Source organism: Catharus ustulatus, chromosome 20, assembly GCF_009819885.2.
Source record: "Catharus ustulatus isolate bCatUst1 chromosome 20, bCatUst1.pri.v2, whole genome shotgun sequence".
Taxonomy (NCBI): domain Eukaryota; kingdom Metazoa; phylum Chordata; class Aves; order Passeriformes; family Turdidae; genus Catharus; species Catharus ustulatus.
In genome coordinates, this window is record NC_046240.1 from 3,666,624 (window position 1) to 3,690,970 (window position 24,347).

General features: G+C 46.7%; 1 long non-coding RNA gene across 1 annotated transcript; it reads left to right on the forward strand.

Annotated features, from left to right (window-relative positions):
- The first annotated feature begins 9,463 nt into the window (after positions 1–9,463).
- LOC117005388 lies at positions 9,464–12,298 on the forward strand. The gene is made up of 3 exons (XR_004419817.1): positions 9,464–9,683; positions 11,104–11,256; positions 12,021–12,298. It is a non-coding gene; the product is annotated as an uncharacterized LOC117005388 (long non-coding RNA).
- The last annotated feature ends 12,049 nt before the right edge of the window (positions 12,299–24,347 follow it).

A 24,347-nucleotide genomic window follows, 5' to 3' on the forward strand; every position in this document is an offset into this window, starting at 1 on the left:
ATAGGCGGCCAAGATCTCCTTCTCTGTGGGAGTGTAGTTGGTTTCAGACCCTCTGTAGCTCCGGCTTCAGAATCCCAGAGGTCGCCCTCGAGTCTCCCCAGGCACCTTCTGCAAAAGGCTCCAGGACAAGCCATGGTTCCCGGCTGCAGAATAAAGCACATTCTTCACCTCTGGTCCCATCCTGACTGGGCCAAGGGCCACTGCATGAGCGATCTCCTGCTTGATCTGGGCAAAGGCTTGCTGCTGCTCAGCACCCCAGTGGAAATCGTTCTTCTTACGGGTGACCAGGTAGAGAGGGCTCACAATCTGGCTGTACTCAGGAATGTGCACTCTCCAAAAGCCTATGGCACCTAGGAAAGCTTGTGTTTCCTTCTTGCTGGTTGGTGGAGACATTGTGGTGATCTTATTGATGACCTCAGTGGGGATCTGGTGCCGTCCATCTTGCCGTTTTACTCCCAGGAACTGGATCTCTCGGGCAGGTCCTTTGACTTTGCTCTTTTTAATGGCAAAGCCGGCTCTCAGCAGAATCTGGATGATCTTTTCTCCTTTATCAAACACCTCCACTGCCGTGTTCCCCCACACAATGATGTCATCTATGTATTGCAGGTGTTCTGGAGCCTCACCCTTTTCCAGTGCAGCCTGGATCAGTCCATGACAGATGGTGGGGCTGTGTTTCCACCCCTGGGGCAGACGATTCCAGGTGTACTGCACGCCCCTCCATGTAAAGGCAAACTGAGGCCTGCACTCTGCTGCCAGGGGAATGGAGAAAAATGCGTTGGCAATGTCAATGGTGGCATACCACCTTGCTGCCTTGGACTCCAACTCGTACTGGAGTTCCAGCATGTCTGGCACGACAGCGCTCAGCGGTGGAGTCACTTTGTTCAACGCACGATAGTCCACAGTCAATCTCCATTCTCCATCAGACTTGTGCACGGGTCAGATGGGGCTGTTGAAGGGTGAGTTGGTTTTGCTGACCACCCCTTGGCTCTCCAGCTCACGGATCATCTTGTGGATGGGGATCACAGCATCTCGATTCGTCCGGTACTGCCGGCGGTGCACTGTTGAGGTGGCAATTGGCACTTGTTGCTCTTCCACCTTCAGGAGTCCCACTGCAGATGGGCTTTCTGACAGTCCAGGCAAGGTGTTCAACTGCTTAATGCCCTCTGCCACTACAGCAGCTATTCCAAAAGCCCACCTGTATCCCTTTGGGTCTTTGTAATAACCACTCCTGAGAAAGTCTATGCCTAGAGTGGGCAGTGACTCTGGGCCAGTTACAATTGGATGTTTCTGCCACCCCTCTCCTGTCAGGCTCACCTCAGCTTCCAGCAAAGACAATTCCTGTGATCCCCCCGTCACCCCAACAATGGAAACACGCTCTTCCCCCACATGTTCTGGTGGTATTAGAGTGCATTGTGAACCAGTATCAACTAATACCCTGTATTCTTGTGGTTCTGATGTGCCAGGCCATCGGACCCACACCATCCAATAGACTCTGTTATCCCGTGCCTCTCCCTAGCTAGAGGCAGGGCCCCTCTAGCCCTGGCTATTATTCTTTTCCTGAACATACATAGTGGAGGTTCTTTCAAGTGGGTCTGACAGATCATCCTCCCTTCTGTAATGCCCAGCACCTTGGTCATGGGAGGTTGAGGCTACCTTCACTTTAGTGTAGCTCCCTCGGTTAGCATTTCCCTCCCTGAGCTGATGCACCCGTGCTGCCAGGACAGAAGTGGGTTTCCCATCCCATTTTGCCATGTCTTCCCCATGGTCACACAGAAAAAACCATAGGTCAGCTTGTGGGGTGTACCCTCTTTAACTAGCTGGGGGGCGTTGGGCTGTAACCTTGGGGTATGAGGCTCGCACTGGTGCTGCTTTGATCTTCCTGATCTCCTCCCTCATCTCACTTATGTCACCTCTCATCCCCCTCACCTCCCTGATCTCCTCCCTCATCCCCCTCACCTCCTGGACCACGGAAGAAACCTGGGCCTGCACTACGCCATTCATCATACTGTGAAAATCCCTAAGCTTGTTAGCAACAGAGCTCACTGTTTCTCGGTGCTCATCAGCATTAATCATTGCAATGAAGGTGGTGTATTGAGATGGCCCTCGGTTTGCCAGATTCCACAGCATGTGCCCTGTGCACCTGACCTTGTCAGGGTCATTGTCATGCTGTCCATCCCTCCCAAAGAGTACCTCCAGTACCGACACCTCTCTCAGCTGTTGGATCCCTTCCTCAACGGTTTTCCAATGCATTCTATTATGGTACTCCTGCATTCTTTCTCTGTTGACAAACCTCTCTCTTACACTCATTAAAAGCCACTCCCAGAGGGGAAGTGGGCCTGGCTCCCTTACGAATATTTGGTCCACACCTGAGTCCTGGGACAAGGATCCCAAATTCCTTGCCTCTGTACCATCCAAGTGCACACCTGTACCCATAAGGTCCCAGACCCAAAGTAACCAAGTTGTCAAAGCCTCCCGGCCCCGTTGTGCAATATCTTCCCGCAGATTGCGGAGATTTTCATAAGACAGAGACTCAGTGATGATTTCAACCGCTGGCTCCCCTGCTGGTTGTGAGGGCCCTCCTCTCTGGTCCTCTTTGTCTAGGTGCCTTGTTTTCATTTTAGACTTTCTAGTTTCTACAGGGGCGACTGCTGCTGGCTGTGAGTGCCCTTGCAATTCAGCTGGACCCTGGGCAGATGTAACACCTATGGGCTCCACCATGGCATCACTGGATTCTCCCCCTTTATGGCAGGGCTTCTCACCAGCTGGGGAGAGGTACTCCTTCATCATCTGGCCTATCTCACTCATCTGCTTCACTAGAAGCCCCACCCACTCCGGGTGGTTTCTTTCTGAGGTGGGCTGTGGGGCAGGGTCAGGCTCTGGGGCCGCATCCCTAGTCTCTGGGGCAGGGTCAGGTTCTGTGGCAGCATCCCTAGTCTCTGGGGCAGGGTCAGGCTCTGGGGCCGCATCCCTAGTCTCTGGGGCAGGGTCAGGCTCTGTGGCAGCATCCCTAGTCTCTGGGGCAGGGTCAGTCTCTGTGGCCACATCCCTAGTCTCTGGGGCAGGGTCAATGTCTGCAGAACCATCCCTATTTCCTGGAGTAGGTATCAGAATTGTTATCCAGCTCAATCCCCCCTTATCTCTTAGTGTTAAATAGGACAAGCCTATCAGTAACACCAGCCATGTACGATATCATTAGCATTCACAGGAAATCTGAACCCTTCAAAAACTAGTGGGGTAGACCCAAAAATTTGGGTGAGGGGTTGGGAGAAAATTTCCCCTGGTGTTATTCCCTCACAGTAGGTGCCATTATTAAATTAATCCCAAAAACATGCATTTAGTGTGTGGTATCCCTGAATCCATGTACCTGCCATCCAAAGGAAGTTAAAAATCCATGAATTCCTCACCTTATCAACCCATAAAGCAAGTTTGATAACAGTTACAGTAGCCTTAGTTACAGGGCCCATGCTTATGTAAGGGTTTGCAAATGGGAGATATACATGTATGAACACGTGCAGCCCAAACCAGATTAAACTGGACCACATGTTGCTAGCACACAAAAAGACAATCTCAGGGAACTGAAGAACTGTTATTCCCCACGTTCCGGGCGCCAAGATCTGACCTGGTTTAAAGGGACAGTATTACCAGGAAAAGGAAATTCTGGAACTCTCAGGCAAAAAAAAGGTATGGGTTTGGAATAACAGTTCTTTACTGATATATTTATAAGACAAACAAAAACAGCATCAGCTATATGAAAGAAAAAAACAGTGACAGAACAGAATGGAACAGTCTCAGTCCCTTTTTCCAGTCACTGATGGCTCTCCTCCTCCACACAGTCCGATGGAGCAGGGCAGGGCAGCCTCTCAGTCGCGGCTGCTGCAGGAGCAGGGAAGCGAGGCAGCACCGGCCGTCCCAGGTGGGAGAAGGGTGAGGAAAACACTCTGCTCACCATGGGCGTCCCAGTTCCCAGTTGTTCAGAGGAAGCAGGAAGCTTTTGCAGTCCGAGTCCAAAGGAGCCTGATCTCACCACGCAGAAAAGCAATCTCTCTCTCTGAGTTCAGCCGGCGAGCTGCGAGTGTCCTCCCACCCGCCGAAGGACAAAAGCAGCACTCCACTTTCGGCCATCAAGAAAATCAGGGCACGCCCAGCCATTCCTTTGAGCACTTAAACAGCTAAAAAAGGAGCCATCCCAGCTAGCTTAACATAATAATGGGAAAAATTTTCTAAACTTCACCCAGCCCACAACAAACAGGTATTCCTAAACCCATATCTTTGCCTGAGAGTCCCTTAATTTCCAAATTATAATAAATTGGAAGGAGGGGATTTTCACTCTCCATTTTAGGAAAAGCTCCTGCCTTTTTCTTGGCAGTAACTGTGCCCCAAGCCAGGACACTGTCCTTTTGTCATATGCCGCGAAACACACACCCCCTACCCCCACGCATACATAGTTCTCAGTTCATTTTTGCTTTGATTGACTGGATTTTATTTGTTACTTGTTTTTTCCGCAATGCGTCTTAGCCATCGAGTCAGCAGAAGAGTGAACCTTGCCAACAAACTCTGTTGCACTGGTGCTTAATATCAAATCTGGATTTTACTGATCCCCTTGCCGATGATGTTTTAAGAGATCTCAAACACTTTGAAGAGATGTTTCCCCATTTGATCCCTCTGTTCCTCGCTATTGAGTGTACAAGTACTTCTTGTTCAGTTTCTTTGGATATTGGGGTCATTGGAGAGCTACAAGAGTCTCATTATACATTTCTATATCTTGGTTTCTCAGTATAGACTGGACTTACACCTTCTGCAGCTCTCTTCCAGAGAATCTGTATTATCCAGAATTTTCTTCTAGTCTCTGCCACTTTAATTATTCCTGATTAAGACCTGACACCAGCTCCAATTATCACCGTAATTGTAGTGAAGTTTGTATTTTGAGAACCAATAGGATCATCCTGGGAATCTACAGAGAGAACTAAATGTTCTGTGTGAGTGACAGCAGCCACTTTTTTGCCAAGGCCTTTGAAGCTTGGGAGGTGCTGAGTTGTTCAGGCCAATGGGATTGAAAGGCACTACAGGTGCCAGAGCAGGCAAGAAATGACATGTTGTCTTGGGTTACAATACAGAGTGTGATAAAAGGTATCTGTTCTATCACCATCTGTTGAGGGTGGGGGCAGTGATCCTTATCTCCATGGGAGATAATCTGCTAATGGGCCATCCATTGAAACCAGGCAGGGCATTGTTCTTTATCTTTTCACAACCCATCCTTCCTCCAGCCAGTCATTTTCTACTCATGGCCATTGAGTCCCACTGTGGGACTGATAAAATTACTGCATCCCATTGGGAGTTGCTCCAGCCAGGGGGAAGAGCCCAACATTTCTTACCAAGATAAAAACAGAAATTTTGGAACACGAAGGGAGCCCTTTTTCCAAAGGAAAACTGGACTATTCCACATCACCACTGGAGCTCTGGAGGGAAACTGCACCTTGTACAGGAGCACTGCTCCAACTGAGCCACATCTGTCACTGCAGGAGGATGCAGCCACCATTTAATAGAGCTATTAACAAGAGCCTGCCTGACTGGGTGTCAAGTTGTATTCTAACTCTGTCGGTGTTTCGAGTTTGTTTCTTTGTATTACTGTATTTCTATTTTAACTTTCCTAGTAAAGAACTGTTATTCCTAATTCCCATATCTTTGCCTGAGAGCCCCTTGATTTCAAAATTATAATAATTTGGAGGGAGGGGATTTACATTCTCCATTTAAAAAAAAAACTCCTGCCTTTCTTAGCAGACACTGTCCTCAAAACCAAGACACATGTCCAGCATAGGGACACTGAGGTCCAGCTTTACAGAGTGGTTCTGTCAGTGGAGGAGGTGGTTTTGAAAAGTACTTTGATACGAACAGGCCAAGAGGAACTTTAGTGAACAGTCAAGACAACACCTGTCAGTGCTTGGTTACAAGACTCCAACAACTTGCTCAACGAATGTTCCAGAAAATGAACATTTAATTGCTGGGCAGCTCTTTTTTCTCCCTGTGAATCTGCAGCAATCCTGGTTCTTGTGACTGGCACAGGTTTGTGTGGAGCAGAAGCTGCCTGTGAAGTCCCTGTTAAAAAGGCTGTGCTGAGAGTCAGGGTGAAAGAGAGTGGTTTGGTGAAAGGGTGAACTGTGGGCTGGGAGAAAACATTTATATCCACAGATCCAGGTACAGTATATGGCAGCCCAGGGCTGGGAATGCTGCTTGTGACTGGCTGGGGGACAGCTTCCATAAGGTGACAATAAAAAAGAAAAAATTGTTCTGTGCTTCAAGGGCAAAGGTAGAGGCCAAAGGAAAAGGCCAAGTCATGCAAAATAATCTTACAGCTCTGTGGAGAGATATGGAGTTGTTGGGAAGAGGGGAAAGGACAAAGTCAGGCAATCTCCAGATTAATTCCCTTGTAACCTTGTGCTGCATTTGCAGGGAGTTAAAATCAGCTTTGATAGTTTCATTTGTCTTATGCCACTCCAAGAAAGCCCACCCAAAAAAGACAGAAGAAAGCAGCAGATCTTGCCCTTGTCTGCACCCTGTGCTTACAGACCCTGAACTTCCAGCACACCCTGGGAGCCCTTGCATGGGCAGGCAGTGCCAGACTGGGGAGCAGATCCCAAACCCAGTGACTTCACATCTGTGCTGCAGTGCCTGGGGGGACAGGGTGACTGCCAGGGGCTTCCAAGCAGGCTCCTGGGAAGTTTTGGGGTGTGTGATTTTTTCTTTTTGCATGCTTTACAACTGCAATTGTGCAGTTACATCACTTAACTTGTTTGCACTGCTCTGTGGCACAGCTGACTCGTGCTCCAGAGGTGAAAGTGAAAATTACAATTCCTGATTCCGTGTGGTTGTAGTAAAGTTGGGAGGAGCCAGTGAAGGGCTTTTCCCTCAGAGATCCCATTGACTTCTGCATTCCCTCTGGAAGAGGAGCTGAATAAACTGGGATTTGGAAAGGCTGCACAGGCACTGGGAGAAGGGAAGAGGCATGAAGGCTTCCTTGGACACAAACTGCTTCTGAGGTACTGTCTTCTTCTTTATAGAGTCTATTCTTCCACCTTGTTCTCTTACAAATTCTTGCTTTCTTGTTTTGAAGTAGACACTCAGAAACAGGCACTGAAATGTCTGTGGCAGGAGTGAAATTATCAGTGTGCTGTACATTTTCTGCATAGGGAAAACATGGGTTACTGGTGATGTTTGTGCATAAATAACACCACAGCTGTAGCACTGGCACCTTTCAGTGAGCTCTGTGTGAACTCACATGATTGTGTGAATGCAGAAAACTAAGAGCCTGTAGGTGTGTTTATCTAAAAGTGTGACCGACCTCAGAAGTAATAAAATAAATGTATTAACAGCATTTTCCTGTTAATGTAATTACTGACTTATTTTTTCCCATATCTTCCTCATAGCTCCTTATCTTGTTATTAGCATGATATTAGCTCTTGCTAACATCTTTTCCAAAATGCAATCCTGTTATGTTTGCAAATAAGGGAGAATTTGTCAGGGGGGTTGCAGGAGAAATCCCTGCAGCTCTCCTCCTTTCCAAGGAGAAGCTGCCCCCCAAGCTGGAGCTGACCATGCATTTCTCCAGATCCAAGCTGACCATGCATCTTCCAGGTCTAACCTGACTAATGAACAATCCAGCCTCGCAGCTCTGGGTTAGAATGAAGCAAAGCAGAAACAAAACATGAAGCATTGAAAACTAAGGACAGTGGTATTAAAATAGAAGAAGTTAGACCAGTGAAACATTTCATAATACTTAATGTACTGCAGGCAGTAAAAAAAATGTTGCCAATGTTTTATAATCGTTGCTGTGTAAATTTTTTTCAGAGGAGGTGGAAGAAAGCCAAAGTGTGCTTTACACTTAGGATGTTTTACACAGATTTCTCAGCTGAACCACAATGTCTGGCTGGTTGCTGTCTCCACAATGCCTTGTTGGAGATGAGGATTCAAACTACTACAAAAATGGTTGAAAATTATCGTCTGCCTAAATCTCAAGATATCTCGAATAAAAACACCAAGGTATTGTGTGTTCATTTGACTTCAACAAATATTTCCCATCAGATCCCCTAAATTAAAAATAGAATTCAATGAATCAATAAATATTTCACCTAAGGACAAACAAAACATTCATACAGCATAAACCACATTCCTTAGTTGATTTTCTGGTGTGTTTTGGAAGTGACAGCACATCAAGCTGTAATTTGCTGCTCCCACTGAGGGGATGATGAGGGCACGGAGCCTGCAGCCCAGCAGGCTCAGCTGGGATTTCCCTCTCCCTGCACAAGGTCCTGGTGTCTCCTCCTGCTGTGTGCAGCCCGAGGTGGACAGGGCTGTGAGTTTGGCCCTGGCAGGGGCAGTAGCAGCTGAGCAGTGTGAGGCTCCTGTGCCTCACTCCCATGGCTGTGCCTGGGCTGGAGCAGCTCTCTGGGGTTTGCTCTGTGAGCTGTAATCTTTTAGTGTGCACAAAGAGAACAGGGAGCACTGAGCACTGCCTTTGATTGCCCACAGGGAGAAGACTGAGGGAGGACCCTGCTGAGCCTGGCCTGACACTGTGGATGATCTGGGAGAGCTCCAGCCCTGCTGGAGCTGAGCCCCCCGGGCAGCCCCATGGACTCTCCCCAGCTCCTGCACTTGGCTTTGCTGCTCCTGGCTCTTGCTGCTCCCCGTCCCAGTGAGTGTCTGTGTGTGAGCTCGGTGCTTTTCCCTGCCCTTCCATAGCTCAGCACCCCTGAACTGTTAGGAGAAAGCTCAGCTGGGGCCGGTTAAAACCAAGACCACAAAACCTCAAAGGGGAGATGAGAAATGAAGGAGGTGAAGGTCGATGTGTTTGAGCTGTCACAGTCACCTCTTCTGGGAGGGGTGACTGTGTGGGTCTGTCTGGTGTCACAGGAGGTGAGTCCTGTCCCAGAGGACTGACTCTTTCCCAGGAGACTCTGAGGGGGGACACCTGGGACACTGCACCCAGAGTGGGCAATGGGCATCTGAGCTTGAACTTCAGTGCTCTTGGGATGTGGCAGTGTGCTGGAGGGACACCTGGTGGGATTGGGGCAAGGAGTTTGGGGAGGAAGGAGGGCAAGAACAGATGAGCTCAGCAAGAGAAACATCTTTCAACTTATTTCCCAAACTGCCAGCTTCCTAGTTAAAAAGACAGTGGAAGCAGTGGGGGAATTCTATTATGTTTCTACTCCTAAATTCTGCCCTGGGACCTGGCCTCAATACTGTATAAAATTTTCCCATTGGCAGACAATGTCTGCAAAGCCATGACTGAGCTTGTCCACCAAACCCCATCCTGTTCTTTGATGCTAAACCTCTGGATAGAAAATTGGTATAAAATTTTTTTTCTCTGTATTCTGATTTAGATATTGCCATGTCCATTGTTGGCCCTGCTGAATGGATAGAAGATTATTCTACAGAGGTGTCAGTCTACCTCTGTAATGACTGTGGCAGCTGCACATGCAAGTCTGGGACAAACGATTTGAAAAATTTTAAAAAAATCGCTGACACAAAAAATGAGATATTTACAGATGTAATGATAGAGCTGGTGACCAATAAAACACATGTCACTGTTTGCTTTGAGGAAGCAAATTCCTGTCCTGAGGGAATTTGTAGTATCTTCTGGCACAAACCTGTGGGATCAGGACTCTCGTGTGGCATCCTGAATTCTGGAGGTATGTTGTGCTGGGAGCCTGGTTATTAACTGATGAGAGCATATTTCTGGGTAGGAAATTGAACTGTTCCATATTTTGGCATAATGCAAGGCTTATAAGTGAATAAACTGGAATGAACGGGTTTCTTCTGTGGAAAAAAAAGTTATAAAGTAATTCACAAAAGTAGATTCAGTTATTTCAGATCAATCACTACCTACACACGGTCGGAGAGATTCAGATAAACAAGTGTTACTCTGATTTATAAAGATTTTTATTTTAGGTTTTTGTGGCAATAGCAATTCCCATGGTGAAATTCTGTGCCATGTAGCAATGTGTGAGTCCCACCTGCTTCAGCCAGAACACACCCAGACCCAGGTCCAGCCTCAAGAGCTGCTCTGTGCTGCTCTTCTGTCCAATTCAATAAACACCCAGGAGCATCTTTCCAGCGTCCTCACCAAGCTGCCAAAATCAGGGATTCAAACACCTGGCAGTGCATGGAGCAAGTGGCTCCAGCAGGGCAGAGCTTCACCATGGTGGCTCAGGATTCAGGGTGTGACTCAGTTAAGCTCTATCCAAGTCAATGACTTTTCTGTCTGTAGTTGGTTCTCTGAGAACAGCTTTTATCACCTATCCAGTTGGGGTTAGAGCATCCTTTCTAATTTTCTTGCTGCAGAAGAAAACCAAGAAAAAGAGTTCTCCTGTTCATATGCCTTTATTTAGCCTAACAGCTTCACCTGTATTTAATTTCTGACTTCCATAAAATATTTCTCTCCTGTATTTATGCTCACCACTGCAAAATATCTACATTTGTCACTGCTGTGTACAACTTTGGTGACACTAAAACCTTCACAGTGAAATCTGGAAATTGCTGTAGACAGGGATGCCTGTATCCCCTGAGAGGGGAAGGGTGGATGTACAGGTGAAGGTAGGAGGAGTTTTCCAGATTCTCTTAGAAGAAGAATAAGCTCTGTAATGGGACAGTGTGGTGCAGGGTTGGTAGGAGATGCACTCCAGGGTCTTAGAGATTTACTCAGCTCCTGGACTTGCTTGTTCCTCTTCTTTGGTTCCTGTGAGGAAAAGATAGTTCAAAATCTTTGAATAGTTTTTTATTGATTAAGATAATGATAAGCTTTTAACAGATGTTTTGTTATTCTTAATTGCATGTGAAGACTTTCTTACCTTCTTCAAATATTTCCATTCTTGATTCCCAGAACAACTCATCATCTTTGGTGAGAAGGAAATCTAATGACAATGCTTGATTTGGACTGTTAGGGAATGAAACAACTCCAACTTGTAGCAATCACAGCAATCTCCAACACTTTGTGTAATATGATCCTCTTTTAAAATTTACTGACCTCTTCAACATCTTTGGCCCTTCATTGAAGATCTTCTGCATGAACCATATTTATAATCAAAATTTTTTACCTTTCACCTTTCTCAGAAAATGGAAGAGGTGGCGTCAGTACTGAGCAGAAGACGATTTGCTGTGAGGCAGAGACAGATACCAAGAAATACAACCCTGAACTGAAGTGTTTCTACACTCAAAAGTCACATCCAAAACTCACCTCACCACCAGCTGGTGAGGAAATTACAGGTTAATCTCTTCTTGTGTTTATTTGCCTTTTGCTTTGAGAGGGCTTTGTCCAGACAGCTTGATGTGAACAGAGTTTTACATGGGTGGGAGATGTCCTGTACATTCATGACTTGAATCCACACAGGCTGCAGCCATCCAGTCTGAGAGACTTTGCCTTGGCAAATGGACATGTCTGGTCCTGGACAGAAAACATCACAGGCTCAGGTTCCTGTAATTGTCCAGTGACAGACACTTGGATGGTGAGGGAAGGGGTTACATGATGGATGTGCCACAATTTCCCTAGAATTGACCTTATCTGTAAGTGCTGAATAAATCTGTGGCTCCAAACTAAGAGGACATTTGTCAACTAAAGGTGACACTTACATATTCAAATTTCTTTCATGGTAGAAGCCCCGTAATCTTCCTTAGGTCATGGACAAAAATGTTTTGAAAAACTAGGTCAAAGTGGATTTCCTTATTTGAACACTCTATCAAGGATGGGTGTCACACCACTCCGTGTTGGTTATTTCAGATAAGATTGAAGTTCAAAGGTATCTGTTGTGGTGGGGTGACAACAATTTGCTTTGAATGTTGATGAAGTGTGTGTTATGCCAGGTACCTTCTGTAAGATATGATGAGCCAGAGGCTTTTTGTTCTCTCATTCATCAGTTCCTTCTCTCTTTATCAGATGGGGCCAGTTCCTTTGTGTGGTGGTTGTGAGGCAGCTCATGGCTTTGCATTCCTGCTTGCTTCACTTGGATGTTCTGTTTTCTTCTGCTCTGCAGGTAATCCGAAAGTTCCTACCTGCAAAACGAACAGCACTGGCACGTGGATTGGCATCTTGTTTGCAGTCCTGTTTGTTGGGGTTTGCACAGGATGGGCCTCCATGTATTACTTGCGGCTGCGGGGTGGCAAAATTTACTCTAAAGGTACAGTCTGAGAAGTTTTGTGTTGCCTGTGGGAGGAAGTTTTACCTGGAAGTGGAAAAAGCAAAGAGGGTTTGCCTTCTGGATCTCATCTCCATTGTCCATGCAGTCCTTTATGATCTTCACTGGGCTGACAGCTGGAATGAACTCTCCTCCCGTGGCTGCTGTGACAGTGCCCTTGCTGTGGCTTTGTTATGAAAAATAAGCACAGGAGGAATTTCCTCACTGCTTCCTCCTGAAACAAGGGGGAAGCACTGGCAGGGCCAGGAAATCACAGGGCTCAGCCTTCCCTCCATGGGATGCTGTTCCCAGAGTGCAGCATTGCTGTGCAGCTGCCCTGGCACACAGAGATGTGTCCCAGCCAGGACACTGATGGACATCCAGCCATGGGCTGCCAGGGCCTTCAGGAGCGTGGTTCCCTCTCTCAGCCCTGCCCACTGCAGTCAGCTTTAATTTAGGAGTGAGTGTTTCCCTACATGCATCCAAGAGGGAAGTTTGTTTTGCAAACCAGTGTGCATGGAGAGAGGTGGATGAGCTCTGTGGACACTTGTACAGACATTTCTTGAGCCTGCCACGAGGCTTTCCCCTCCATCCTGTGTCCATGGGCTCCAGTGTTCTTGGCACCTTGTGTGTGCCCGAGGCTGAGACTCCTCTCAGTTACTGAACTGGTCCATCCCCTAGAATCTGGTGCTGGTTGTTGCTTTCTGAGATTCAAAGGATTAAATTTCCAACTCTGCATTTGCCTCAAGAGGAGTTGCACAGGTGCTTGCACAGGCACACCAAGCCTGTGTCACTGTTGTTGTTCCATCAATAGATGAATGGATGTATTGGTGTGAGGGGTAAGGAATTTACCAGCAATGCCTGCCCTGAGGTCCTGCCCTGGGTGCAAGGTCCAGTGATGTTTCAGGTCTGTTCCTGAGCCCCTCAAAGGCAGAGGTTGGTGGGTCACAGCAGCAGGGCAGGGTCACAGCAGAGCCTTGAACCCACCTTCATGGCCGTGAAGCTGCTCCCTTTGTGGAGGAAGGGCTGGCCCAGTAGCAGATGGGAGAGGGGAGGTGTCTAGGGGACTTCACAAATACAGGTATTTTGTTGATAATTCTAACTGGAATCTACCAGTTTCTTTGCTGGCCTCACAATTTGTTTTTATTGTTGGTGTTTTTTTGTTTTGTTTTGTTTTGTTTTGTTTTGTTTTGTTTTTTTCATTTCTACAGCTTTCAGGCAATGCAGACAGGCTCCTTCAAGTGAAAATACCCCAGAACCAGAAAGACCATCTAGAAATGAGGAAACCCCTCTGTCAGCACCATCCTCCTCTCTCTCAGAATGAACAGCAACCAGCTGAACACAGACTGATTTTCCATGAGAACTTCTGCTCTTGTATTCACAAACTGTTGTGTTTCCACAAATGTACCTTCCCCAAGCTCTGTGACTCTTGTCCAGCTCCAGGCCTTTGTGAGCAGCACCAGGAGCTCCCATCCTCTGCTGGTGCTTGGCTGCAGACAGCAGGAACCCAGTGTGTGTGGCTGGCTCAGCAGCACAGGCTGAAACCAGCTGGATTCTCTCTGGGACTGAAAGTGTGACCTGCTCTGAAACACTTCCCAAGCCCTCTGGCTTTCACTTGGTAATGCCACAGCAGTACTCAGGTGTCTGCATCTTTTAAATTCTCAGGTCCTCTCTGGATTCACCAAAGCCTTTTGCACAGCTGGCTGGTTGGTTGAACTGGGAGAGTTTGGTTTTTTGAAGAGCTATTTGGTTCTGCTCCCACCTGCAGGCTGAGGCCATGTCTGTGTGTTTGTTCCTGGGCAGGGATGGGTGGGAGGCTGTGTCCAGCTCCCTCAGGAATGGCTTTGGGTCACAGAGGCCTTGGCCTCTCCCCAGGCTGAACAGGACTCTGGTATCAATCTTCCTGATGAATTAGGCAAGGTTAGACAGCGTGTGATGAATCCAGCCTCTCAGGAATCCCACTGGGTACTTAGTATCTTATAAGCATTCCCATTCTCACTTGATTTGAATAAACCCTCAGCTTTTGCATTGGATCAAATTTAGTATCAGACTGCTGAGTGAAAATCAGTGGCAGCACAAGTGGAAAAGCAAATCCCTGAAGCAGTGTGAATGTTTGCTGAATCATTTTTCTGTGGTTTAGTTCCCCATGATCCTGTAGCTGAAACTTCTGGGAATTAATCCCAAATTATGTAGGATGTTGTTTCCCTCTTCAACTTGCTGCTGGCAAATCGAAAAGGAAAGGTTCTTAATGTAAAAGATCCAAATAGTTTTAATAATTAATTTTTAGAAAGATCAAAGGGCCTCTGTGCCTCAATTTACCTTTTGTTTGACAAAGGACTCAATGCTTTAATGGGTTGGAGAAGATTTTTTTCCTCAGTCAGGGGTTTACACTCACTCTTTTAACTCAGTTCTCAGCTGATTTGATGCAAATTTTCTGTTTTAATGTGGTGGAATGCAGTCAAATGTTCCTGAAGGGTTGACAATCCAGGTATTCCAAGGCTAGGTATTTACCGAGTTTGTGGCATTGATGATCCAGTTTTCAGCTGTGTTTTATCATGAGGAATGTAATTATCACTCAATAAATCAAAACTAAGGTTGCCTGTAAAAAGACCAGACTCAGAATGAACTAAGAAATAGAAGGAAAAAGACTTTTCCTCTTTATGTAGCATCTTAACACTAATTGCACTTCGATTTTTTTCCCCTCAACAAAACTGCTGGAAGGTTTTGACAGAGTAGAGCTGTGTAAGAGGAGTGAGTGACACGTTGGCTGGAGCTGCTCTCACTTTGCCACTCCGGCCCCACACCGAGGGTGGGTCACACTCTGGGCACAGATGACCTGAGGTGTGGCTAGAGCAATTGCTCTGCAGCCTTTTTGGCAGTCAGTCTGTGCTCTGAGGAGGCAAGGAGGAGGGGGATGCCTATGGCATAGAATAAAAGAGAATTTATTACCCTGGGGAATTTGGGGGCAAAAGACAAAAGCGAAAGGGTGTGAAAGTTCAAATATGGGGGAGGTTCAGAGGGAGGGTTTGAATCTTCAGGAAACTGGAGAAATTTTGAGGAGAGGTAAAAGGCAGGGCTCACAAAAGCAATGTCCAAGGAGGGAGGTGGGGGGCGAAACTGGGTCACATGGACTAATGAAACATCCAGTTTTAGGGAGTTTCCAAAGGGGAATTCCAAGCAGGGGGTTGGCACAAAGTGGGATTGATAGGGCATTCAGGGTAGCTTGAAAAGGTGGGTCGGAGGGTATAATTTGGGCCCTTAACTTGGCCAGAACATACCATTAATCAGAAACACACAGCAACATCTCCATGTTTTCACTACAAGAAGGAGAGCTGTGGCATTGAGGAATAGATACCGATTTGGGGTTCACATTTTTCCACCAGGATTGCTGTGTAGATACTGCTACATGATTGACTTCTTTGGTAGGAGACTCTTTAAGACAACTTCTTTAAAATGGGAAAGGTGATTAGAATAAGAAATACAACTAAGAAAATCAACAAAATGGTCCTGACAATAGAAGGTATCCATCCTGTCAGTCTCCATCCTTTGAAGAGGGAACTCAGCCAGTCCTCGGTTTCTTGTTTGGTGTCTCAAATGAGTTCTTGCATTTTATTGATGGAAGTGTGGATTCTTTTGGATGTTAAGTTAAAGCAACAGAGTCCTTCAAAGTCTTCCCACCCATGGCCATGAGCAAGAAGCAAGAAGCAACCCAACACTCTAAGTGGCCCAATTCACTTAGAGCTTTTGCTGAGGCTACTACCCTAGGCAAAAAGAGGGAGACAGCAGATCTTTTGAGGTGTGACCAATGAACAATTTTGGAATCGCAATCTTTGTCCAAATTATTAATACTTCACTTTTGGATGACTGAAAAATTATTTTTCTTTTGCCTATTCATAATTTGGGTTTTGGTAGGAGAAAACAGCAACAGCTGCCCCAAACTACATGGGCCTCTGAGAAGGGGAGAGGGAATTCCTGCCCACACCCAATTACTGCAAATTAAGAACATGCCTTTGTCTAACTTTAGGGGATGGTAAGTTTTGGTGGGAGCCATTTTTTTTGGGATGATTGCTTGGTACCAATTGGAAGCAATGTATTCTTTTTTATACTGAATAACTGAAATGAATTGTTCTTTTTTTGTGGTGAGGCTGACACACAAACTGAATGCAATAAGGGGAAAAGGAGGATCCCAAACTTTCAAGCTCTTGGGGTTCTTTTTTATCTACTTGATCCAATTTCTTGATCCAATCTCTCCATAAAATAAGAGGGTTTGTCATGGGCATTTTTATGGAGTAAAGTTACTATCAGAATGAGAAAGTTCAACAGGAGTTTGGTGGGAGTTTTACAGGAATTGATCTCTGTGTGTAGGGTTTTTAAACGTTCTAGGTATTTGTTAGGTTTAAATGGAATCCCCACCAGGAGGTTGGCAATGGGTCATCAGCGGCTGCCATCGACAGGCACATGTGATCTTGCTTTAGGGCCTGGATTAGGGTGACCCACACATTCTTTATAGACTGAGGGATGTTCCACCCTTCTGAGGACTGGCACAGGAGAGTCAGGATCCAAATAGCATTTAAAGACATCTTCTCTGACCCAGAGAACATTCTGGAATGAGTACACTGAACAAAGAAACAGGATGGCATTAATTAAAAAACATCTGACATATCATTGGGAAAAAGAAGAGTTGGGGATAATTTGACACATTCAAGTAGGGGATTGGGTTTTCCAGTTTCTTAGCAGTGGTGCCTGCAGAGGGAAGCCACAGCTGCATCTTTGGTGGAATGGCTAAAGGTGGTATGGCCTTGGGGATGTGCGGCTTGAGTCACTTTTGAGGGACCCTTCTCAACCCGGAGGGTGTGGACACACAACCGTACCCACAACCCCAGGTGATTAACTCAAATGGGCCCTTTACTTTTGCTGTCCCAGGATTTTAAAACTGGGGGGTGTTCTTTCAATTCCAGTTGTGTGTTATTGTTCACATGCCAGACAACAGGTGGGTTCAGGTGTTCAAACAAGGAGTTAAAATAATTAATGGCAAACAACACCTTACAGAGCTTAATTTGTGGTGGATCACTGGTGGTATTGCTCTGCTGCTGCTCTAGAACTCTCTTTAGCAACTGATATGTTCATTCAATAATGGCTTGGCCTGTGGGGGAGTGGGGGATGCCTGTTTTATATTTCACTCCCCATATCTGCAGGAACTCCTGGAAGGCCTTGGAGGTATATCTGGGACCATTATCCATTTTAATTTTGTGAAGGATTCCCAACAGAGAGAAGGTTTCCACAAAGGTGTTTTCATGCATCTCTGGTCTTCTCCCCTGTGTGGGCAGAAGCAGAGATCACTCTGGAGAAAGTGCCTACAAAAACATGGACATAATTCAGCCTGCTGAACTGTGGGACATGGGTCACATCCATCTGCCACAGCTCACGGCTTGGATTTACACGAGTACTCGAGGTTGGTACTGTGTACCTTTGGACACTGGGACATGGAGCTACGATGGCTTTGGCCTGGTCCCTCGTTAGATGGAATTGGTGTAGCAGGCCTGGTACTTTTTGATGGAATTGTTAATGGCTCAGCTTTAACTGCTGAAAGATGTCTGGCAGGTTGGCCATCTCGTCTGGAGTGGCCAGGGCACCTGCTCTTCTGTTCCCCTCTGCGACGAAACCTGGCAGGTCGGTGTGTGACCTCACATGCATCACATAGGAAGGTGGGAAAAAAGATAGACAAATCTTGATAGCAACTGAAAGAGGCTGGGATTGGAGACTTCCTTTAAAACAGCGTTCTTGGCTCTAGATACCACCCCTGCTACATATGCCAAATTGGTGACTAGATTAAAAGATTCAGAAAACCTCTTGAAGGCTCTGATGACTGTGTCTAACTCAGCAATTTGAGGGGGACTCCCAATTTCTTTAATACCTGTTTCCCATTGCTGAGTTTGAGGATCCTTCCAGGTCATCACTGACTTGTGGGATGCTCCAGATGCATCTGTGAAAACTGCCAGAGCATTGAGTGGCTTCCAACCTTGTTTTTCCTTGGGGACTAATTTGAATGCCGAATTAAATAATTTAAGTCCAGAATTGTGAATTGAAATTTGTCCTGGGTAGCTATCTAGAGCAAATTGGAGTGTCTCATTTTCCCAAAGCAAGTGCCCCAGAACTTCTTTTGTCAACTCACCTGATGTTAGAGTAAGTGGTAGATGGATGCATGTGAAGTCACACCCTGCCAATTCTTGGATTCTTGTCCTGGCCTTCCGGATCAACTGAGCCATCAAGTCATGGTAATGTTGTGGCCTGGTCATACTTTTGGACCACTGCTGACTGAGGAATACCCACTCTGTAATCAAGAGTGGATGCTTCTGATCCTGGTCCCACAGGGAAATCAGGTAATGGAGATGTGCAGTGTTCCCAAAACAATAAACTTAAAGGGCAAGCCTGGCAGGCAGCGATGAGCTTGTTTTGCTGCCATCGCCTCTTGAGCTTTCTCCAGAGCTGGTTTGGCCTCTTGGGTTGGGACCCTAGAAGAACTGAGCTCCTCTCTCCCTTTCAATAAATTGAAAATGGGGGCTAGATCTTGTGTTGTTAAGCCCAGCCAGGGTCTGACCCACTTTAAGGACCCACACAGCTGGTGGATATAAGCTAAGGTCTTTGGGTTGTTTGCAATGGTCAATTTTTGAGGAGTAATGGTCCTCTTGTTGATTTAGAGCCCCAGATACCTCTAAGGGGACATCCGTTGAACTTTTTCTGTTTGGAGTTCGAATCCTGAAGCAATTAAAACATTGACAATTAGATCAAGCACGTGCTGTAGTTTATCATCATCAGGGCACACATGAGCACAACACCCATACAGTGCAGGATGATGGCTTCCCTCGCTTTGGGGCACACTGGGGACAGCAATGAAGCAATGTACCACTGGCAGATAATGGGACTGTTCTTCATGCCTTTGTGCAAAACTTTCCAATGGTGGTGCTTCATTGGAACTTCTTGATTGATGGAGTGAACTGAGAAGGCAAACTGTGGGGCATTGGCAGGGTCAAGGGGAATCTGGAAGAAACAGTCTCTTATATCAATATCTACCAAATTCCAATTTTGGGGGAGCATAGACTGGGAGGGCATTCGTGGTTGAAGTAACTGCATGTCTTCCATGGCTTTGTTAATTTCTCTGAGGTCGCGGAGGAGCCACCACTTGTCCTTTCCCAGTTTCCTGACAACAAAGACTGGGCAAGTGGTTGTCTTTTGATAACTGTTCCTCCATGAGTTCAATTAAGCGCCTTCAATTTTTGTTCATTCGGTGGCTACTGCTTTACCCAGACTGGGTAGTCAGTTTTCCAGTTCAGCTTCCGGGCAGGGCGCTCATCAGCGGCCACTATGAAAAATCCCAAGGGGTTTTCAGGATTTCAATTTTTACTCCCCATTAGGACATTACATCTCTCGCCCACAGGGAACCCTTATAGTCTAAAATTAATGGGTGTAAACTGGACAATTGCCCATCCGTCCCTTCTCTTTGGATGATGCTCTTAGATCGTTTGATCACTTGGGTACCCCCAGTGCCCGGTACATTACCGATCACGGGCTGCAATTCGCGGTGTGACTGCCATCTGCTGGTGGGGATGGGCGTCACATCTGCCCGTGTCCACACTGCACCGAGGTGAAGGGAATCTTCACCTTGTCAGAGTCCACACTCTACCCAAGGATTGGTTTCTCCAATGACTTCTTCCCAGTAGACATCTGGTGAAGAATTGTCCACTGGCAGTTCATTTGCCATTGGAATCGTCTGGGTGATGATTTGGCCCTGTGGCATAAAGAAAGGTGGGTGGACACAATGGATCATGAGAATGAGTGCCAATGGCTCTGATGGTGTGATTGCCGGAGAGATTTCAATCTCCCACAGTGTGTGCTTAATGTCCCCACTAACGACATACTTACAGTCCAGTCTGGCAAATAAGTCCTTGTCAAGTGGGTCAACCGGCACGATTCTCCAGTGGTTTGAGCTTGTGGCTTCCAAACTCTTTCTGGGTCTCAATTCTGACTTGCTTCATTTCTTTCTACATGCAAAGCAGGCCTGTGCTCCCTGTCTAGTTTTTTGGAAGTGGTTGTCCCCCTCCCACCTGTGAATTTATTAGTTTATTTTGCAGAAGATTTCTTTTTGAGCAGACTTTTGCTATGTGTCCCTCTTGCCCATAGTTAAAACACCAAAAAGGCTGTTGGTGTATTTTTGGAGCAGCAGCAGCAGCTGTTCCGTCTACTGTCTCCTTTTCCTCAAGGCTCTGGGATGGTGACCCTTTGTGCAGGCTTTGATGACAAGTCGAGTGTCAGAGGCGGTTCAAATGGCAGGCCCAGGATGATCTTCTTGCCAATATCATTAGCATTTGCTGGGGCCACTTCCAATATTATCTGTTCCTGTAGGGGTAGACCCTCAACCTGCCTTTCCACCTCATCTCGGAGCCTTTTGACAAAATCTGTAAGAGGGAGACTGTTTAATATTCACATAACTTTTCTTAGGTTCTTGTGTGGGCATAAGGATAAAGGCCTTCTTGGCAGCTCTTTTCTTCACCTTTTCTAACACAGGTTGTTCTATTTTTTCAGCTTGCGTTCTTGCTTGTGACCAATTCCCTTCACTGCACAAGTGGTCCCTTGAGATATTGTTGTTACCTGCATCAATGGCACAGTCAGGGTTTTGCAAGAGCTCAAGAAGGAGCTCCTGTAGCAATCTCTTCCACGTCCTCTCCCAGAACAGATACTCTGTTTGGGTTAGGAGACATGCAAACAAATCCCTGAGATCGTCAGGAACTGGTGTGTTTGAGGAAAAGGTGGCCTTTAGAAGGCCTTTAAAATACACACTTCTTCTCCCAAACTCCTTCTGAGCATTGCAAAGCTCTTTGTCATGTTGATAATCAAAAGGTTGCCACTTAGGAGTTCCTCTTGTTCGTGTATAGGTAACAGGTGCAGTGAAGGGAATTGTCTCCTGTGCCAGGTTGTGTATTTTGGGCTCCTCCCTTCTGGTTCCCATGACACCACAGGAACCTGAAGCCAAAGAGGAGGAGAGCTGCCAGAGAAGGAGGAGGAACAGGGGTGGGACAACAACTGGATGGGGAGGTGCTGATTACAGGTGACATTTTGGGAATAGATGGTGTCATGGGAATGGGAGGTGGAGCTGGTGGACAGGAAGAGGAGGTACCTGTGGGGTGGAGTTTGGGGAGAGGAGAAGGAGGGGAGGGGGTGTGGGCAAGGGCTGGTCAGGGGATAAGAACGAGTTGGAGGGAACAGGGTGAAAGAGATTCTTGGAAGAAGAAACACAAGGGAGGGGTTGAACCATGTGGCTTCCACCATCTTGAGTCTCTTGGGGGTCATTGTGAGTGGCAAGGGAGGACTCAGGGGAAACTTTGGAATCTCCTTTGAGGGCATCACCTTGAACTGGAGGATTAACAGCTGGAAAAGAGGGGTTTAGGGAAAGGTTCTTGACAGCCAGGCCATCACTATCAAGGCAAGGGTACCAAGCAGGCTGTGGGAGGCCAGGGAGTTGGTGGCTCTCCTGCACTGCATTGTGGTTTGCTTTGCACAGACCTCCCACTGCAGGGGACAACGGTTTGGGATCAGGGGATGGAGGAGCTGAGGGGGTTAGTTTGAGCTTTTCTTCCACTTTCCTTTCTTCAACTGACGTAGACTGAATTAGCACAAATAAGAAAAATAATTTAGCAATCGGTACATCCCCTTTATTTATTAACTCTGTTAATTTGCTTCCAACTTTTTCCCGCTAGGGAAGGGTTGGTATTTCCATGGGGGAGTCCATTGGAAAGCAGAGGAAAAGACATTGAACAAACTGTTTTAACAACCACTTTGAAAACTTTCTTTTCTCACCCTCCAAGTGCCCACAATTAGGAAATAAATCACCCTCTGCTGTGCTGACAGTTTCTCACCCATTGGCACTACAAAATCCTCCCTCCACTGCAGCCAAAGGACGTAAGTTAACATACTAAAGATAAGCGTCCAGGGCCAGCTTAAGGGACAGGAGTGTTCTCCAGCCAGCTGTCCTGGCCTGTATGTCTGTGGCTCCCTCTCCATCCCCGGGGATCAGTGCACCCTTCCCTCTACTTGGAGCACGCTCAGCCTAACTTGGGGGTTGTCACTCTTCTTTCTGGTCCACTGGACAGGGCTGCAGTGAAAATCCTCCTTCAGGGTTAGTGTTCCTTGGGTGCCAGAGGCTATCAGTTCCTCTGCACAAAAGAGCTGCCAGACAAAACTTTCTGGTGGGCTGCACTGAGAGGCAGCTGATGGCGAGAACGTCTTTGGATTAAAATCCACAGTTCATCTGTGGGGTTAATTTCTACTCTGTACCATTAGTTTGGGCCACAGAGCTGGACATGTTTTCAAAGGAAAAATTATGTGGGCACCTCAGTGAGATCAATCAGGAAACACAAGTCACAGACTGACCTTGATGTCTCTGTCAAACACTCTTTCCTTCACATCTCTAATTTCTGTGGGTCATTATGCAGATTGCTATTTTTGGGGACATCCCTACCAACTGTTCCACTTTGCCCCTTTGGAGATGTGTTGTGCTGGTGCACACCAAAGGTGGCACATCTCAGGAAAAGCAGAGAGAACTTGCTTTAAAAATCTACAGTGTCTGTCTTCAGCAACTGCATTTTTCTATGAATATACACACAGAGCTGGATATCTTACAGGATATTTAAAGGAACACATAATGGTTTGTGTTGAAAGTGATCTACAAGATCATCTTATTTTGTCTTATGGAATAAAAAAATGGCTAAAAATACTAAGAGGCCTGACTCACCAAAAGCCATTGTGGGTTCTTTCTTCCCTCTGGTCTCTCTTGCTAGCTCTGAACCAGGGGAGAAGGTGGAACCCACATGGACAAAGACGTCTCCCTTTCCCAGGACAGACTCCAGAAGCTTATTCCCGAACGGATTCCAAGGTAAGAGAGAGCGAGATAAGATGGCGGGGGAATTTTAACCCCAGGGTGAGGGGCGGGGAATCGAACCGCAGCCAATGGGATCCCGCCAAGGGGGAGGGGCCAGGGAGGGCTGAACCAATGCCACAAACTCGGGGGGGTACAGAACAAACCATTCAGTGCAGATACACAAACCATAGCTTAGTGCAATACAACAGGCCGTAATTTTATAGCTGTTATTTAATTTGAGGTGTCATAAAAACCACAATAGAGCTTTATCTTAAACACTGGCTATTTATTGTCTGGTGGTGCGTCCTCCCTTTTCCAGGCTGTGCTTTGATCTGAGAAATGCCCGTTTGACCTCGGCTTTGATGAGCAGCCCCAGGCTCAGCTGCTCTGGAAGTTAACTGCAGTGTTTAACTGAAACCTTGTCTGCTCCCAGGCACTGCTGCTGTCCAACGAGCTCCTGGCTTCTTGAGGAGCAGCCTTGGGAATGATTTTTCTGGTCTGAATGGCACAACATCCCTGTTCTCACGCTTCCAAAGAACATGGGCCTGTCCAAAATGGAGTCAAGATGAAACTCTGTTGTGACTAAAGCCCCTCTCTTGTGACCGTATGAACAGGGGTGAAAAACGAGACCCTTGGAGCTCTCCTGGATCAGTGACCTCTCTTTGAATGGGGCCTCTCTGAGCTGGGATCTCTCCTGTTTGCTGCTCTTGGTGGATCCCCAAACAAGGATGGATCCTGGGCTGATCCCCCCACTGCTCCCTTGGGGAGACACAAAAGCATCCAGAGTGAGCATTTCCCCAGCTCTGAGGGGAATTTCTCACAGGTACCTTGCACTGACCCTTTATGTCTGTGTGCAGCTGCTTTGGCATGGGAGAAATGCTGCTCTCTTTGATGTTTGAGTACCTAAGATATCTGAGCAAGTTAGGCCTGTAAGTAAGTTTAATACAAGTGTGGTTAAGAGTTATTCCTCTGCTGAATTGGTATTTGGAAACCAAACGCTACATAACTGTGAGGCTCACCCTCTGGTGCTTTGGGCACTAACTTTGCTGGGTTATCTTCCTAAATGAGCAAGCAGCTAATAGTTGCTATAAAGCTGTTTATTGTCAAGGCACATAAGTCTCAAAAACCAAGTCACAGTCATTGAAGTCCATGCTAAGTTTTGGCAGAGAGTCCCAAATAAAAGTAGAAGCTGGTCTTGTCAAGGTCTTGGGAAGCTGATGTTTCTGCGGCAGCTCCTGTCTTCATCTTGGGTGTTTATGACAGTGGTGAGAGCA